The sequence below is a fragment of the Marmota monax genome, unplaced genomic scaffold (genome assembly GCF_021218885.2).
Source record: "Marmota monax isolate L192 unplaced genomic scaffold, Marmota_monax_Labrador192_F-V1.1 WCK01_AAM20220418_F8-fsc00020, whole genome shotgun sequence".
In the NCBI taxonomy this organism is placed as follows: Eukaryota; Metazoa; Chordata; class Mammalia; order Rodentia; family Sciuridae; genus Marmota; species Marmota monax.
Genome location: NW_026692912.1, coordinates 1,113,247 through 1,131,446, shown reverse-complemented (window position 1 = coordinate 1,131,446; position 18,200 = coordinate 1,113,247). Strand labels below are relative to the sequence as shown.

General features: G+C 39.7%; 1 long non-coding RNA gene across 1 annotated transcript; it reads right to left on the bottom strand.

Moving 5' to 3' along the window:
• Positions 1 to 795: 795 nt before the first annotated feature.
• LOC124097104 (uncharacterized) lies at positions 796 to 17,967 on the bottom strand. The gene is made up of 3 exons (XR_006853123.2): positions 17,892 to 17,967; positions 13,259 to 13,329; positions 796 to 1,577 (listed from the first exon to the last, which is right to left on the bottom strand). It is a non-coding gene; the product is annotated as an uncharacterized LOC124097104 (long non-coding RNA).
• Positions 17,968 to 18,200: the final 233 nt, after the last annotated feature.

The window sequence follows — 18,200 nt, the reverse complement described above, 5'->3', positions numbered from 1 at the left end:
AAAAATAAAATATCAGATGCAGTGGCGCACACCTGTAATCCCAGCAGCTCTGGAGGCTGAGGCAGGAGGATCACAAGTTCAAAGCCAGACTCAGCAAAAGCAATGCAATAAGCAACTCAGCGAAACCATCTCTGAATAAAAATGTAAAATAAGACTGGGGATGTGGTTTAGTGGTCAAGTGTCCCTGAGTTCAATCCCTGGTACCAAAACAAAACAAAAATGTTCCCCATATGCAACAAGTGCAAGTTTGCCTAATTAAAAGCCTGTTTCATCATTGCAAGGACTGTCAACACTGCAGTCACTTACCAGTGCCATACCTGCCTACTTTCTGTGGTTAATGACACTGCAGGTTAATGACTTCATTAAGTCACAGAACATCAGAATTTTGAAAGTTCAATGGACACTTAAAAAATGTACCTTGGATTACAAGTAATAGAAAACCATTCTGAGACACTTAAGCCAAGTGAAGGATATACTGAAAGGCTACCAGGGAATTTCATGAAAGCAGAGAAGAGGTGAGCAATAACTACCAAGAAGAGGAAGAAACAGAGAATTTCTGGGGCCAGCAGCAGCAGGTGGGCATGGTCACTGATGATACTCAATGTCAACATCCCTCAGCCTCTTGTTCAGTACTAACAGAAGAGACCCTGCCTGCCCTTGAATGGGACAGATGTCCTCTTCTGGTTAATCAGCTCTGATGGGAGGCTGGACCACATGATTTGTATCTGAAACATCCCTAAGTATCAGCACAATTTCCTGAGAAAGCAAGAAGCCACGAAGACATCCCAAGAGGTGTGCAGTATAATTATTTTATTTAACCAATTTTAATGGCCAGAGAGAAGTCATAAACACAGTCAACAACAGACTATAATTTATTTATTATGTTACAATCAGTCTAGCCTAAGTACACCTACTGAATTTTCTCCTTTTCAACAAACCTAAATACTTCTAAAATTTTCCTTGTAAAATTTTAGAAATACTTCTAAAATTTCCTGACACATCCAGCTTCCCTATAGCAAGGAAAAGTCCTTCCAGCAGATGAGAGCTAGGAAGACAACTTGGTAATAATTGATAAGGTCATCCTGTCCTTTTAACATTATCAGCAGATCTCATTGCTTTGTTATCACTTAAGATATTTTAAAAGGAGAAAAAAAAAAAACATTCAACATAGTTAAAATGTCAATCTTCCATCTGATTTGGAACTTCTCCCTTCCTACCAGCTACTTGTATATCTCTTTAAAGACTTTCTTTTTTGTTTTGTTTTATTTTAGTTTGCTTTGGTTTGTGCTACTGGACAAGTGTTCTACCATTGAACTACATCCCCAGCTCTTCTCCTTTGTTTGTTGTTGTTGTTGATGTTGTTGTTTTGTTTTGTTGTTTTTTGTTGTTGTTGTTTGTTTGTTTTTGAATTAGGGCCTCACTGACTTGCCCAGGCTGGCCTCCACATTGCAATCTTCCTGCCTCATCCTCCCAAGTAGCTACAAAGTGCTTAGTCACAGAAACTTTCAGTGGGGGGAAAAGTAGATGAAGTTTTCCAATCTTTCTTCATCTTTTGCCCCTTCCATCTTCCATGTTCCCTGTGGTGAGAAAAGGAACAAAGGTCAAGGAGAGTAAGAGAAAAGGAACAAAGATTTTCTAGCTGGCAAGTATTGGTTATAGTTTTTGAGTTTGGGTTTTTTGTTTTATTGTTTGGGCTATTGATATCCTTTATGGCAAGCCCCCTGCTGCTGACTCATCGATGCCCTGGACCTCCACAAAGCAAGGTTTCTTGACATCTACACTCATGGCTGACACCATAAGATGACTAATGCACATCTATAGTTCTGCTGTTATGCTTCCTAAAACAAAGTGGAGAACGGGAGGCTTAACACTAGTCGACCTCAAGGTGAATTATAAAGCTGGAAAGACAGAATGGTAATGGTGAAAGAACAGAAAAATAGATCAATGAAAAAAAAAAAAGTGACATCCCTAATAAAAAGAGACCCGTGCCCTTGACATTGGTCCTTTTCCAGCCCTGAACAGGGACAGCCATCTTATGACTATGGGAGAAAATAGCAGATAACTAAATTTATCAGTTATGTCTCTCAGACATTCTGTTATGAGAGAAAATAATCCTCCATCTGTTTTACGTAGTCTGAATTGGCTGGGGGGAGGGAAGCACATATTTCCTCATAGAGAGAAAAATAGAAAAGCAAACAACTCTGCTCTCTGAATTCATTCCATAAATTCCCTTTCAATTTTTTGACCACTTGGGCTATTTGTTGAAAGTAAAGTTCTCTAGACCAGTTATCTTTTATTGAGTCCCACATAGACAGTCGACTCTCTCTTTTTAGAATGTGGAAGTAACATCTTTTATCTTAGAAGTTCTAACTGGAATTTTGAAATGTCATTTTCATCTTGTTACACCAGAAGATGAAAAGAACAGAGATTAGAAAACAGGGTTGGTGGATGAGGTTTGAAAAAAAATGCACATGTATATGCCTGAGAACCCATAAAATGTCAGTGATTTGTGGAGGAGGCTTGATTACACCAACACACCAGTCATGAGAACACAAGGTACACCTGATATTTGAGCAAACAAAAGGAATCTGACCTCAAGAGATTCATCAAGTATCCAAATATCAGAATATGCATCATCAGGAGGATGTTTTCATATTCTCTCAGCTGGCAGTCACTTATGTTGAAATAAAACTACCTCAGTGCAGAAAAATCTTTGACAGGGCCTCTCATCCTCTAAATTCACCTAACTTGGAGATGCCAAAGTAAAGAAAGGGTTAGGCAGGGTGTCTTCTAAATAAGGGGATGTTCCCTGCTAGACTGAGGTTAGGACAACTAGGCCAACAGGTGCTGCAAAACCATATCCAGAGAGAAGCTGAGGATAAAATTAGACATGAAGGAGATGGAGACTGGCTACTTGGAATGGGTGGTTGGAAAGTTTGGTCAGTTAGATCATAGCCCGAGACAAAGAAATCCAGCCTAAGGACAGAAGAGGGATAGTCTGCTGACTGAAGCAGAACAAAGTCAAATGTCACCAGCAAAGAAGGATCAGATAAGATAAATTCAAGCCAATAAAGCAAGAAGACACTGCAGTGACAAGTTCTGGGCCATAAAAAACTACTGATGATAGTTTGGCAGGGTCCAAATAAGGATTTCTCCCAGACAGGTAAAAAGTTGAGCCAACTCAAGATGCCTGCTCACAAAAAGCTGAGCCCTAGGAGAAAAAAAAAATCCATAAACAGTATTGCCTTAAAATTAAGAACTTCCAATTATCAAAAGATGTTATTAAGAGAGCAAAAAGAGGGCTGGGGATGTGGCTCAAGCGGTAGGGCACTCGCCTGGCATGCGTGCGGCCCGGGTTCGATCCTCAGCACCACATACAAAGATGTTATGTCTGCCAAAAACTAAAAAATAAATATTAAAAATGTCTCTCTCTTTCTAAAAAAAAAAAAAGAGCAAAAAGACAAGCACAAAATAGAAGTCCACATACATATACATATATATGTATATGCATACGAACATACTCTCTCCAGCAAAGGACCCTTACCCAGAAAAATATAAAGTAGTCATATAAGCTAATAAAATATAATCAATTTTTAAGAAATCTCAATACAAAAATAAGCAGAAGATTTTAACAGGAATTTCACAAAAGAGTATATAAAGGCTGGGGGTACAGCCCAGCATTAGAGGCCTTAGCATGCATAAGACCCTGGGTTCCATCCCCAGCACTACAAGAAAAAAAAACAAAGGATATTCAAAAAACCAACAAACACACAAAGAGGTGTTTAACTTCAGAAGTCCTCATGAAAATGCAAATCAAAACTATAGTAAGGTAGGTTTTCAAAATGGCTCAAATAAAGAAGATAATACCAAATACTGGTGAAATATAAAACAACTTGAATTCTTACACTATTGGTGAGAGTATAAATTGGTACAACCATTTTGGAAAACTGGAGTACCTGCTAAAGGTGAACATATACATATTCTCTTATCTAACGATTCCAATCCTAAAGGGGCATTTGTTCACCAAAAACGTTGACATAAATGTTCGCGACAGCACTGTTTATAATATCCCCAAACAAAACAATCCCAAATGGTCATCAAAAGTAATATATACACCCCACAATAATCCATGAGATTGAATGATATGATGTTACCTACCTCAACATCAATGAATCTCACAAACCTAATGTTAAAATAAAGAAGCTAGAGATTTAAAAAGAAACATTCTGTGTGATCCCATCTACTAAGAGTTCAAAAATAGACAAAACTAAGCTGGGAGCGGTGACACACCCTGTAATCCCAGCAGCTATGGAGGCTGATCATGAGTTCAAAGTCAGCCTCAGCAACTTATCGAGACCCTAAATAACTCAGCAAGACTCTGTCTCTAACTAACGTATAAAAATGGGCTGGGGTGTGGCTCGGTGGTTAAGTTCCTCTGGACTCAATCTCTGGTACCAAAAAAAAAAAAGACAAATTAGTCTTTGGAACTAGAAGTCAGGATTGTGGCTGTTCCTGAGGCAGAAGGGGGCTTCTGAGCCTTTGGTTCTGTGTCATTATGTCGGTGGGTTCACTCTGTAAAAATTCATAGATTGATACTTTTTGACTTGTGCAGTTTATATATATATATATCTTCAAAATATATATACTTGATTTTTTAAAACTTTATATTTCAAAAAAAATTCATGAGAGAAGAGATGAGATCGTCGAACAAACTAGGTTTTTCCCTTTGTCCAGGGAGTAGCATAGTGAACCTATCCTAAATCATGTATGGTTTGTAATCTAACCAAAGGCATTGTTATGTCATTGGCTCAGTCAGATATTTCTTCTGGAACCCTGAGACACAATAGCTAAACTATAGGTAATTTCCTTAGTCCTGTACTCTCCGGGAGTCTGTTTCTCAAATAACTCCCTCTAGGTAGATGAGGTTAATAATTATCAGCCTGTGGCTTGTCTTTAAGTGCCAGTAATCTAAGGCTTTAGGGATGATCAATTTTTAGTGTCAATTGCTTTTTTCTTTCTTTTTGTTTTTAATCTCAGGGGGCAGTACTGTTTAGAAAATACAGAAGAGTATCAAATCCCATATTGCCTCTAGATTCTTCAACCTGTGCAATGCCAAGGGCTCTCCTCTTCTTCCTGAAAGGGAAAAACATTTTCACCTAAACAGGAGTAAGGTTCTTCTCTGGTGTTTTTGCTTGAGCAAACATATAATTTGAGCTGTAGACATGTCTGGAAGGGCCTGGCTAGGAGCTAATATGTGTAATCTCTCCAGAACTCAGGCTGGGAGGCAAGGGTACCTAAAACCAGCTCACAATTCATTGAACAGTTATTCTCCACTGGCTGCTTGGTCATGAGGATAAAGCTGAAAACACATCAATTCCCTTAGAGACTGCCATTCAGGAGAAGTGGCATGGCAAATGGTTCAGTGGTTATATGACCTCCACCTTCACTGCCTACAATGGACTCCTGTGAAATATTTGAGGGGAAATTCCAAAAGGCTGGTTCATGTGCCTAACCAACCTTTGGTCCAGGTGAAGAACACCTCAAGGCTCTCAGAAATCTTTGCTCTAGTAGCACAAAGACAAGTGATTGTATACCATAAGAAGTGGCAGAGTAGCAGGAAATGCATGGCATTGTAGAAGTTCTCAGAGGCTGAACTGCTAACCTGAGTCAGAGAAGTGAAGAAAATCTGAGAACGGGCCAGGTGGCAAATGTAGTAGAGTTACAGCCATATATATATATATATATATATATATATATATATATATATATATATATATATATTTTAAGTTGTAGATGAGCTAGTACCTTTATTTCATTTGTTTTTATTTTTATGTGGTGCCAGGGATCGAATCCAGGGCCTCATGCCTGCTAGGCAAGCACTGGGGCTGTTTTTGTAAACCACAATGGTTTGCCTGCCCTCCCTGCAAGTTCAAGCAGGGGCTTTCTTTTAGGAGGTGTCTAGCAAATCACATGGCAGAAAATTTGGCCACTAAGTAATAGATATTCTCCCAGAACTTATTTCACAGTGTACCCACCACTCGGCTAAATAGAGACACTTGAAGCCAACCAGTTCTGGGCTCTATAAGTCTTATAACATATGTCTCCTAAAAGCCCAAGTCCAAGTTGATGAATGGATACAATAATTTCCTTTTAAATTAAGTAGAAGAACAATTCTCCTGCAGGCAAGTTAACCATTATTTGATGGACTATTCTTTAGAGCAATCTACTTTTCATGCTCCTGTTTATTTTTTTTTTAATTTTTTACTTTGTTCTAATTAGTTTTACATGAGAGTAGAATGCACTATGATTCATCATACATAATTGGAGTATAATTTCTCATTCTTCTAGTTATACATGATGTAGAATCCCACTAGTCATGAAGTAATATAGGTACATAGGGTAATAATGTCTGTCTGATTCATTCTACTATCTTTCCTACCCCATACTCCCTTCACTCCCCTAATGTAAAGTAACTGTTCTTTCCTAGCATTCCCCCTTATTGTGAATAAGCATCCACATATCAAAGAAAACCTTCAGCTTTGGTTTTTGATAATTGGCTTATTTCATTTAGCATGGATAAAGAAAATGTGGTATATATATATATTCTCTAGCTCCATCCATTTACCAGCAAATACCATAATTTCATTCTTCTTTAAAGCTGAGTAATATTCCATTGTGTATATATACCACATTTTCTTTAGCCATTCATCTGTTGAAGGGCACCTAGGTTAGTTTCATAGTTCAGCTATTGTGAGTTGAGTTGCTCTAAACATTGGTATGGCTATGTCACTGTAATATGCTGATTTTAAGTCCTTTGGGTATAAACTGAGAAGTGGGATGGCTGGATCCTGTTTATTTATCTAACTATAAGAGCTTGGCCTAGATATCCTATACATGCCTTCCCATAGCATTATTTTAGGAGCTCTCTAAGGCACATTGCTATATCCATTGGTACATCATGAGGCCTCTGGTCCATGACCCATGCAACTACCAAAGGCTAGGCTCAAAAAGCAGATAATCTTTTCTATTCTTCAGAATGGTGAAGTGCTCAAGAATTCCCGCTGGTATCAGAGCAATCACAGTGTTTAATGGACAGGAATTGAAGGTTGGGGAAATGGTCAAAAAGTGAAACTAAAAACTTGCTGCCAGATTCTGCAATACCTCAGATGTGTGGCATCCTTACACATCTACCTTCCCACAAAGTTTAAAGACCAGCCACTACTCAGACTGGAGAACTGGCATAGGGTTAGAGGAAAGGGTGGGATTGCACATCAGTTCATAAAGTTGGGTCTTTGTGAATAATGAGACAATCACAGAGATGGGACCCCATGTCTTTATAAGAAACTTGAATACATTGTAGCTGTGAGACCTTTCCTCATCCATCATAGAGGTCATGGCCAATATAACCTCTATAACAAAAGACAGACTAATGAGAGAAATGCCGAACAAATTTAATCAAGTTTTATGTGACATGTGAACCTTCAGAAATGAAGATCCAAATACCCAGGGAAAACTGTTTTTATGCTTATGAAGAATGGTCTGCTGTACAGAAATGTGATTGGGCTGAAGGTACAATCTAGTGATAATGGACGTGGTTGGGGATATCCAGCAAAACCTGTCCATTCTGACTCTTCTTGGCTTCTCTGTGCAGTATTCCTTTCTCCAGGAATGTATGATTCTTCTGGAATGGAAACCTTCAAGGGAGAGGAGGACTGACCTTTTTATATTTTATGCCTTGCTCTAGGGAAAGGGGTTATGGTTTCTTGTGGAAGAATTCTGTTTTCTATGATTCACTTTGGCAAAGGAAGAGGGACAAGAGACACAAGTGTAGGGGAAGGTCAGAGAGTTTGTTTTAGTCAGTTTTTTCATCACTGTGGCCAAAAGACCTGACAGAAGCAACATCAAGAAGGAAAAGTTTATATGGTACTCACAGTTTCAGAGGTCTCAGTCCTAGACAGCCTACTTCATAGCTCTGAGCTGGAGGTGAGGCAGAACATCATAGGGGAAGAGTATACAGAGGAAACCAGCGCTCAGGACATGGAAACAAGAAAGGGGAGAGAGAGAGAGAAGAGAGGGAGAGAGAGCGAGCGAGAGCTCTCTGTTCATCAGGAGCAAAACATAAACCCTAAAAGCCTACCTCCTCCAGCCACTTCCTACCATCTACAGTTACCACCCAGTTAATTCATATCAGTGGATTAATCTGAAAAACCAGCCTCTACCTCAGAGCAAAGCCTGTCCAAGGAAGGGGCATGACCTTTGTCCTTGGAAAGACCCACAGAGCACTCCTAGGCACATACCCACCCTGCTGAGTTGTTTATCTACAAATAACAGGAGAGATCTGCTGTGCCAGGTATCCCTGACTCAGTCAGGCTAGATGAGGACCCATAGCAACCCTATAGCAGCCACCAATCAGCATGAGACAGGGAAAATAACTGGGATGCCAGATGACCCTCCCAGTAGTTTATGGTGGTTGATAACATGTTGGGAAACCATGTAGTTTAGCATGTATATCCCTCGTGGCCTAAACCAATCAGTTCAAATGAATTCCCCTCTTGTACTAACCAATCACCCCTACCCAACTTGTTCCTGCCAGTGAATGTGCTAATCATGTTTTAGAGTTATTGTTTGATTTTCCCATGGTGTGTGATGATTTGCTAAGAGATGCTATGATGTATGTGAAGTCCCTGCCTTCCCCAAAGAGTGTATAAAACTGCTGCAAACCCTGGGCCTGGGGCCTCTCAGCGTCACCAGTTGCTGTGTGCGCGCAGAGGACGGAACTAGCTCGCAATAAACACCTCTTTGCTGCTTACATCAATCTTGGTCTCTGGTGGTCAATTGGGGGTCCCAAATTCGAGAATAACAAATCTGCTGATTAGTTAAGGCTCTTATAACCCAATTCTTGCATCATCTCACACATGAGCTTTGTGGGGGACACTATATCCAAACCATAGCTGAGATCTTGCTTCTAAGGCCGTTCAATCTCCTTTAGTTCATAGTGCACACTCTGCCAACGTGCCATAGTTTGGGGTATTGTGTTCCAAGCCCCAACAACACCAAACCACTGGATCTGATAACCATCTTGTCTTTTCTGTTTGTTTGCTCTCTCTGGCTTTAATCCCAGATGTGACAATGAACTTTGATTCTTACATTTCATTTGCCTTTGGTCATTTCCATTGTGCTACCTAAGAAACTGATCCTAGGCAAAACACCCAAAGCTATTTGGACTTGGCTTTGGCATCCTACTCATATATAACCTCATATATAACTCTAACCTCATATATAACTCCTTTTTCATGATTTGTTTGTTTTTATTATGTTCATTTTAATAGTAGCAGCTTTTAGAGACTATAATGCTGTATAACTCGAGTAGGGAGGATCATTCACATCATATTCTGCATTCAGTGATCACCGGGTTCTGACTTAGGGGGTATCTTGCCATGTACACGACACAAAGGGAAATAAACTGCCAGAATAAATTCAGTAATAAACTCTGTAGCTTAATATTAATGTCTATTAAGTTTTATAAAACTACTAACCTTATGCAAATATAAGCACTTTCTATTCATCAAGGTTTTTAAAAAATATATATTAGAATTTTAAATCTTCTAGGTTTAAAAAAAAACTCTATCACTACTGTTCTCATAAAGAAGTCATCTTTTCACAAAACTGTCTGTGATAATTGATTAGAATTCAGTCAGGGGGCTGGGGATGTGGCTCAAGCGGTAGCGCGCTCGCCTGGCATGCGTGTGGCCCGGGTTCGATCCTCAGCACCACATACAAACAAAGATGTTGTGTCCGCCAATAATATTAAAAAAATATATAAATAAATATTAAAAAAAATAATTCAGTCAGTTTTGGAATTTGAAGCTTATCAAACTCCCAAGACTGCAACTCACATCTGCCAACCCCTAACCCTTCGTTTATGATGAGATTTGACAAAGGGATGTGGATAGAGCACTAGAAATCTGACAAGGCAGCATTACATCAGCAAAACAAAGCCATTTTCAGAAAACTAACATCCAGACTAAGTTTTTCAAGTGTTCTTTATTGTTTAGATTGCTATGTATTAAACTAGCAACAAAACTTTGAAATTGACCCAGAATAGTCAACCATCTAAGAAAATTAATGTAATACCAATAAGGAAAACTTTTCAGACTAAACAAAACAAAAACAAAAGCAAATAAGGAAAAAAAGTCCCAAATCAATTACAAATTGAATAAAGACATTTAAATGTTAAGAAAATATTTGGGTTCATCTGAAATCTACTTCTAACTCTGAAATTCCACTCTTCATCCCAACCAGGCTCTGAGGTTATGAGATTATAAAAATGTTTTCTAGGTTTAAAGAGGGGAGGAAAGAGCAGAAATGAAATCCTCCTTTCTTTTCTTATCTTGGTGAGAACTGATTATGGTTGCAAGTTCACTGCTGCCCATTTAGCCTATTTCTGGGTGGCAGGAAGGGGGTCATGGTGAAGTGAGTGAGCACCCAACTGAGAAGTTTTCCATCTTTCATTAATTTTAGGATAGGTAATCTTTTCAGTTCCTTAATTGAACTGTGAATTACAAGAGTCTCTCAGAACAGGAACTGGAACTCAATGAAAGGTCCCAGAGGGAATAAGGGCTCTGGAAAAGGAGAGAGACTTGTTCCTCTGCAAGCTGTAACCGGGACAGGTGTGTGGCAGACAATCTCCAGGGAAGATGTCTCCAACTGCTGAGGCTTTATTACCCAAGGGGAAAACCAGTTTAGGAACTAATTAGAAAGGGGTTGGGAGTTTGGCTCAGTGGTAGAGTGCCTGCACACCAAAAAGCCCTGGATTCTACTCCATTGCTGAGTGCCAATCAGCCAAGGGAGTAAGAACCTAACAACAAACAGGGTCAGACTCCAGACTGATGATAGACACCAATTCAGGGAGTTTATTTTAGTATCTTGTCCAAGAGAAGAAGGCGCTGAATGGTCTAAACACACAAGAATAGCGACTGGAAAGTTCAAGGCTAAAATCGAGCTGAGGTTTATCAGAACACTTGTCTAGATTGTTCCATTAGCACATTTTCTCTTACCCATTTGACAATTGAAAGTAGCTTTTTCAACATCACAATGCATGAAGGCCTTTCAAAGGCTATTTGTCTAAAACATTACAGTCCTACTTAGATGTGAAAGAATGTCTTTGATGTCCTAAGGTCTCCTCCAGACTTTTGTGAGGAGCATGCTGGGAAAGGGGGGAATGTTAGATCTGAAGTCAAAAGTCCAGTGTTTAACTGGAAGATTCTTGTTAAGTGAGCCCTTTAACATCTCTGAGTCTCAGTTTCAGTACTTGAAAGCGGGGGTTGAAAATACTTGACTAATTTATCTTACAATCTGTTACCAAAATTAAGTTATATACTTATGGTGTATATTTTGATAAATTATAAAACTTTATACAAACTTAACTTTAAAAACCATATGTGGCGGGGCTGGGGATGTGGTGAGAAATCAGCCTCTACCTCAGAGCCAAGCATGTCCAAGGAAGGGGGAGTGATCCTTGTCCTTGGAAAGACCCACAGAGCACTCCTAGGCACATACCCACCCTGCTGAGTTGTTTATCTATAAATAACAGGAGAGATCTGTGGAACCAGGTATCCCTGACTCAGTCAGGCTAGATGAGGACCCATGGCAACCCCCTAGCAACCTCCAATCAGCATGAGACAGGGAAAATACCTGGGATGCCAGATGACCTTCCCAGTAGTTTATGGTGGTTGATAACATGTTGGGAAACCATGTAGTTTAGCACGAATATCCCCTGTGGCCTAAACCAATCAGTTCAAATGAATCCCCCTCTTGTACTAACCAATCACCCTTACCCAACTTGTTCCTGCCAGTGAATGTGCTAATCATGTTTTAGAGTTGTCTTATGATTTTCCCATGGTGTGTGATGATTTGCTAAGAGATGCTATGATGTATGTGAAGTCCCTGCCTTCTCCAAAGAGTGTATAAAACTGCTGCAAACCCTGGGCTTGGGGCCTGTCAGCGTCACCAGTTGCTGTGTGCACGCAGAGGACCGAGCTAGCCCACAATAAACACCTCTTTGCTGCTTACATCAATCTTGGTCTCTGGTGGTCTTTTGGGGGTCCTGAATTCGAGCATAACAAGAGGTGGAGCACTGGCCTAGTATGCGTGAGGCACCGGGTTCAATCCTCAGCACACGTAAATGTAAAATAAAGATATTGTGTTCACCTATAGCTAAAATATAAATATTAAAAAAAAAACATGTGGCAAATCATGGAGGATGACTAGCAGAGTCAGCCAACATGAGGTAAAGAAAGCTGAGGAATCGTAACCACCTCATTGAGGTTTTTTCTAACTTCTGTCCCTACAAAATCTTTCTCTACCAAAGTATCAAGTCTGAAGGGCAAAAGCAAAAATCTCGACAACTTCATGCATCCCAGGGCTTGGTAAGCATTATCCTTAATAGATAGTATCTGCCAATTAATATTTGTTGAATTGTAACACTGGCTATAGCTTCCAAATTTATATGTTGATTAGCCAAGAGGGTAAATATAAGGAAATTGGGAAAGGAAAGAAAAAAGCAGCCTTACTTTATAACAGGGGAAAACAGCCCTGTCATTGTGGTCCTTGCTGTACCCTGTTCCTTCCTGAGGGCAGCCGGTGCCGGCCACTCTACACTGTCAAGAGCTCTGTAGGTTTCCCAGAGGAGCAGCTTTGTGTGGCTGAACACAGGACCTGCATTCTTCTTGCACTTTTGGGGGGTAGGTTTACTGACAAAGTCATTGTCCCTCTCTTCCTGGCCTTAGCTCTCTGCAGATCTAGTTATGCTGTTTAGGTTCATGAAGTACAAATTAACATAATCCGATTAGATTAGCTGCTGAGGGGTCTTTGGTCTGAAAAGCAGAGAGAAGAAAAGTGTCTCACAAAGAGGGGAGCCTGGAGCATGGGAGGGGAGGGGGAACAATTGCTCCTGTGCCCCTGGCCTGAATGCTTGCACCTGCACAAACCCTCTTGTAAATAAGGACTCTCAGATGGTATTAAAGAGGGACTGAGGAGTCCAGGGAACTCCAGGAGGTAAGCATGGTAGAGAGAAAGGCAAGACAGCAGCTCTGCATCCCATTAATTGATTTATCTGGATTGGTAAAGCCGGGGTTGCTGACAGAAGAGAATGTCCATTTGATTCCTACTCAGCATTGAGAGTGGTCAGCCCCATAATCTGATCTATTGAGATAACATCTTAGAATCCCTGCAAGAGACTGATAAGGGGTTTACTTACAGGGAACAAAGTGCATTGGATGTTTGATTTTAGCACTTTCTGAATTGGACTTCTGTATCTTTCCTTTATTTCTGGAAAAGAAAAAGAAAGCTAGGTGATGGTTTTAGGCCTTTGGGTAATTTGTACTTAAAACCACAAAAGACAAACCCAACAATCAACTGTTGACTGCCCTTTTCTTGACTACGGACAGTTTGGAGGAAAATTGACGTTTTCACTATTTTTTAAAATAAGAAAGGGACTCTAACCTAGGTGTGCTGTAGATGTTGAGTTTCAAGCAAGTGGTTTTGTTTTTGCCATTCTCAGTGGAAGAAAGACTTTTCTTTCCAAAAATCTTAAGGAATCCTGAGATACACTTACTGGGGACCCAGCACCAAATGCAACAGTTTACGTGATTCTCAGGGAACATCAAAATGTGTCTAACTCCATGGGAATAACAGAAAGCCTCTGTGAGGACTGACTTATGATGTGATTCACATCTAAGGTCAGGGGAAGAAGTAAAGGAGTCACCTCCAAGTAGAGATGGCTCTTTTCTATTGAGCAATCTTCCTAAATGCCAATCAAGGTAATTTAAACCTGAGCACAACAGAACCCATCACTACTTTTGGATAATTTTTCTATTACCAAATCTTCATCTGATAGAAAACCCAGAACACCAAGCAGATTACTCTGTAGTTTGAAAAAAAAAAAATTGTTTTCAATCATTGCCTGCCTGCAGTGAAGATTTCTTTCACAGGCAGTTTTTGTCCTTAAAGACAGAAGAAATAGTAAAATAAATTTGGCCTTTGCTGCCCAGCAGACCTGGGTTCAGAGCCCAGCCTTCCTTTTTGCTAACTGCGTGCTCTCAGGTTTGTCTCTGAGACTCTTCTAAGCCACAATGTCCCCCAAATTGTAAGCTGGAGCAAAAACCTCCAATAAATATATGTTAGAAAGATTAAAGATTGCATTTATAAAATATCTGACCCAAAACAGACACACAATGAGTATTAACAACCCTTGCTTGAGGTGTTTGTACTTTGACTTTCCTCCCAACCAAAACCTTCCATATTCAGATACACACACATCATGTGTCCATGATACCCAAGCACAGTGCACAGAGCTTTTTAGTCCCACGGGCTATGTTTTCTCTACTTTGTCTTCCCTGTTGTTTTACCAGTACATCTATTCTTTTCAATTTCTGTGATGGAGCATCTTTGCTCCTGGAGCCAAGTGCCACACAGCCTCTCAGGGAGAAACAAAAGGGTCTTTTCAGAAGGTCTAGAGCCTGGGGAAGAAGTTCAGTCTGTGAAAACAGTTTCTACCTGCTAAAAGCCAGGGTGAGCCTCTAGAATATAGAATACCATAAGTGTGAGATGGGAATCTCTGTAAGTGTGAGATGGGGATCTTGAGATGGAGAGCTAGAGGAAAGAATAAGAAACAGATCAGGAAAAAGCTTTGGAAACTCATTAGCTCTAACAGCCCTTATCTTCCTCAGGCTTCAGTGGAAACATTACATTTCACACATCCTCTTGTATAGAGCAGCTGGATATGGCATACAAGGAAGTGGAGTAAGGCATCCTTAGTAGACAAGGCACCTCACCTATATAAATTAGTATTGTGACTTCCCACATAGATTTTACCAAAATTCCTTTGCAAAAAGTCTGACTTTTAAGCAGATTTTTTTTATCGTGATCAAGATGTAGAAGAGGAACGTAATTTCACTATATGAAAACTCTGACCAAATAAGATTTATCAAACGATGTATGGAAATATATTAATATTACATATCTCATTAAAATTTACTAACTGGTCCTTATTTGCAGGAAAGGCCAGTAAAAACTGTCCTGCTTTCTGTGCCCCAGAAGGTTGGACCTTACAAACCACTCTGGTCTCCCTCAAGACAAGGCCTAATAGCCAGAATCCAAAAGGACAAAAGTCTCAGAGTGAATGGGAACTTTCTAAATATGACTCAAAATATGAACCATAAAATAGACAAATTTTACTACATTAAAATCAAATTCTTGGGGGGGATTTTTATGTTTTGCTTTTTGTTTTTGTTTTGTTTTATTTTGTTACTGGGGATTTAACCCAGGGGCACTTAACCACTGAGCTATATTCCCAGACTCCTTTTTATTTTTATTTTATTTTGAGCAGGTCTCGCTAAGTTGTTCAGGACCTTGCTAAATTGCTGAAACTGGCCTCAAACTAGTAATCCTCTTGCCTCATCCTCTTCAGTTGCTGGGATTACAGGTGTGTGTCAAAGCATGTGGGTGAAATCAAATCTTATATATGGCAAACAGTATAAATAAAACCACAGGACAAATAAAATACTGGGGAAATATATTTATAACTCACATAACAGAAAAAGTGTTGATATCCTTCATATATAAAGAACTTCTAGAAACTAGAAAGAAAAAGGCGAACAACCCAATAGATATAAAGGCAAAAGTCATCTAAGACAGTCTGTAGAAACAGAATTATAAATGACCCATAAACATATAATGCCAGCTCATTCATAATTTTAAAAAATGCATATTAAAACCATAGTCAGGGTTGTGGCTCTGTGGAAGAGTGCTTGCTTCACATGTGTGAGGCACTGTGTTTAATCTTCAGCACCACATAAAAACAAATAAATAAAATAAAGGTATTGCTTCCATCTACAAGTAAAAATATTAAAACAAAACAAAACACAGTCAGATAACATTTTCACCTATCAGATTGGCAAGTATCCCAGCAATTGTCAACCATACTCTATAGGTGAATTTGTGTTTAAAGAAGAATGCTCATGTTGCTGCTAAAACAGCACTATCTTAGATGCTTACAGGTATAACACCTGCAAGCTTGGAAATCAAATGTGTTGAAGGATATTTATTGCAGCATTGTTAGGATCAGCAAAACCAGAAACATCCCAAGAGTCCCTTAATGAGGGACTAGCTAACATTGTGCATCTACATGATGTAATACATATAGATATAATACATGCAGATATACATGATGCAATACATATAGATGTTAAAAAGAATAAGAAAGACTTCTATGAATTGGGAAACTCTCCAGAATATAACAGTAAGAGGGATAAACAGGGCTGGGGATGTAGCTCAGATGCAGAGCACTTGCCTAGCATGCAAGAGACCCCGGAAGCAATTCCTAGCACGAGAGAGAGAGAAAGAGAGAGAGAGAGAGAGAGAGAGAGAGAGAGAGAGAGAGAGAGAGAGAGAGAGAGAGAGAAACTACATAGTTGTATTTGCATCAAGAACCACTGATGAATAAAAGTAGAAGTAGATTGGATGGATAAAGGATAAAGCAGGATTTTTCCAATGTTTATTAATATCTTGCCATTTTGCCCAGGCTGGCCTACAACTCCTGTGCTCAAGCAATCCTCTTGCCTCAGCCTTCTGCATAGCTAGGACCAAGGGCACAGATGTATACCATCAGGTTTGGATCAAAAGTTAGAGATTTTTGAAACACTTCATAATTTATAAACATGGCAGTTGAATGAGACCATTTTAATTTGAGTATACCTACATAACCACAAACAATAGAATATATAAATTTTAACTTATATATTTATACATTTGGCTCATCCACTTCAATGTTTTACCTGACCAGGTGACACTGATTTTACTATTTTTTTAAACAGAAGAACATGGGGTGGGGGGAATGATGACAATTTTGAAAATGTTTTAATTTTAAAGTTTTGCTAATTTTAACATCCCAATAGTAGTGCTGGGGATCAAACCTAGGGCCTCTCAAATGCTAGACAAGAGTTCTACCAGTGAGCTATACGCCCCAGCTAAACCGTATTCTATAAATTTCTATATTTCCTCTGTAAATATATTTTCATAGGGCTCCAAAGTAAAACTGGTTTTTAGAAGATGCCAGTCCCAATTTGGCAAATACTCTTTATTCTGTCCTTAGCTGCCTGCTCCCCCTTATCTTTCAAAATCTGCTCATCCAGGGACAGAGAGAGCACTTTTGGCTTTACTCATACTGCTTAAAAGCTTTAGTCTAATAGAAGCCAAAGAGGGAGCATGTCTGGGGCCTGTCCCATTGGAGCATTACCACACCGTACAATGAGATGGGAGGCACTCCCAAGTCCCCTGGATTAAGGCTCACTCCAGGTTCCTCCTCCATGTGGGACTTGGAGCTGGTGGTAGATCTTCTGTCATCTCCACTGCCTTGACCAGAATGTTAGAGGAAACCAGAAAACAGGGTCGGAGGCCACCTGTTTCTCTTTTCTAACCTCTAATTGGAAGGAGGAAGCAGAATGCTGGCAGATTTCACGACACTACCCTTACAGACTCAATAATCTCTTGTAAGGTTCTATCTAGCTCCTCCCAGGAATTGTTCAAGCACCATTGTCTCAAGTTTGACATTTCCTTCAGAACTGATTCTTTGTGCAGTGCCTACCTGGAGTCCAAGTGGTGGCCAATCTATACATCCCCTTCAGAGGCACAATTTCTGGTGTAATGGTACCCTCACAAGTGTACCATACATAGGTGGAAAGAGAACCTGTGGCACACATATTCAAATGTGCACCGCACATCATAAGGTAAAATTAAATCTTTATGTATTAATTAAAGATATAAAAAAATGCACTGAGGCTCTCTGGCTTCTAAAGCAGGTGCGAACTGTGTCAGCACAGCACTCCACTTACCTCCAAGTGCAAGAGGATCTCCATGGCCAGAAAACTGTGCAATGTAGTCTTGCTGAATCCAAGAGGCTTAATTCTATGCTGTTTCCCAATCTTTTTACACCTGAGTGTTGTAAATGATTAACAAGTATTGAAACAAAATGTCTACACTGAGGATAGCAAAGAGAAGAATGCAATCCATACCAAGTGAATAAAAAACCAGTTGGTGCATTTCCTTAAGCCCTCCTTCCTCCTCAACTCCAGAGGAGCTAAAACCAGGAATTGTGGAGGAGTTAGGGTTGGGCTGCAGAAGGGAATGGAATGAGATGGACA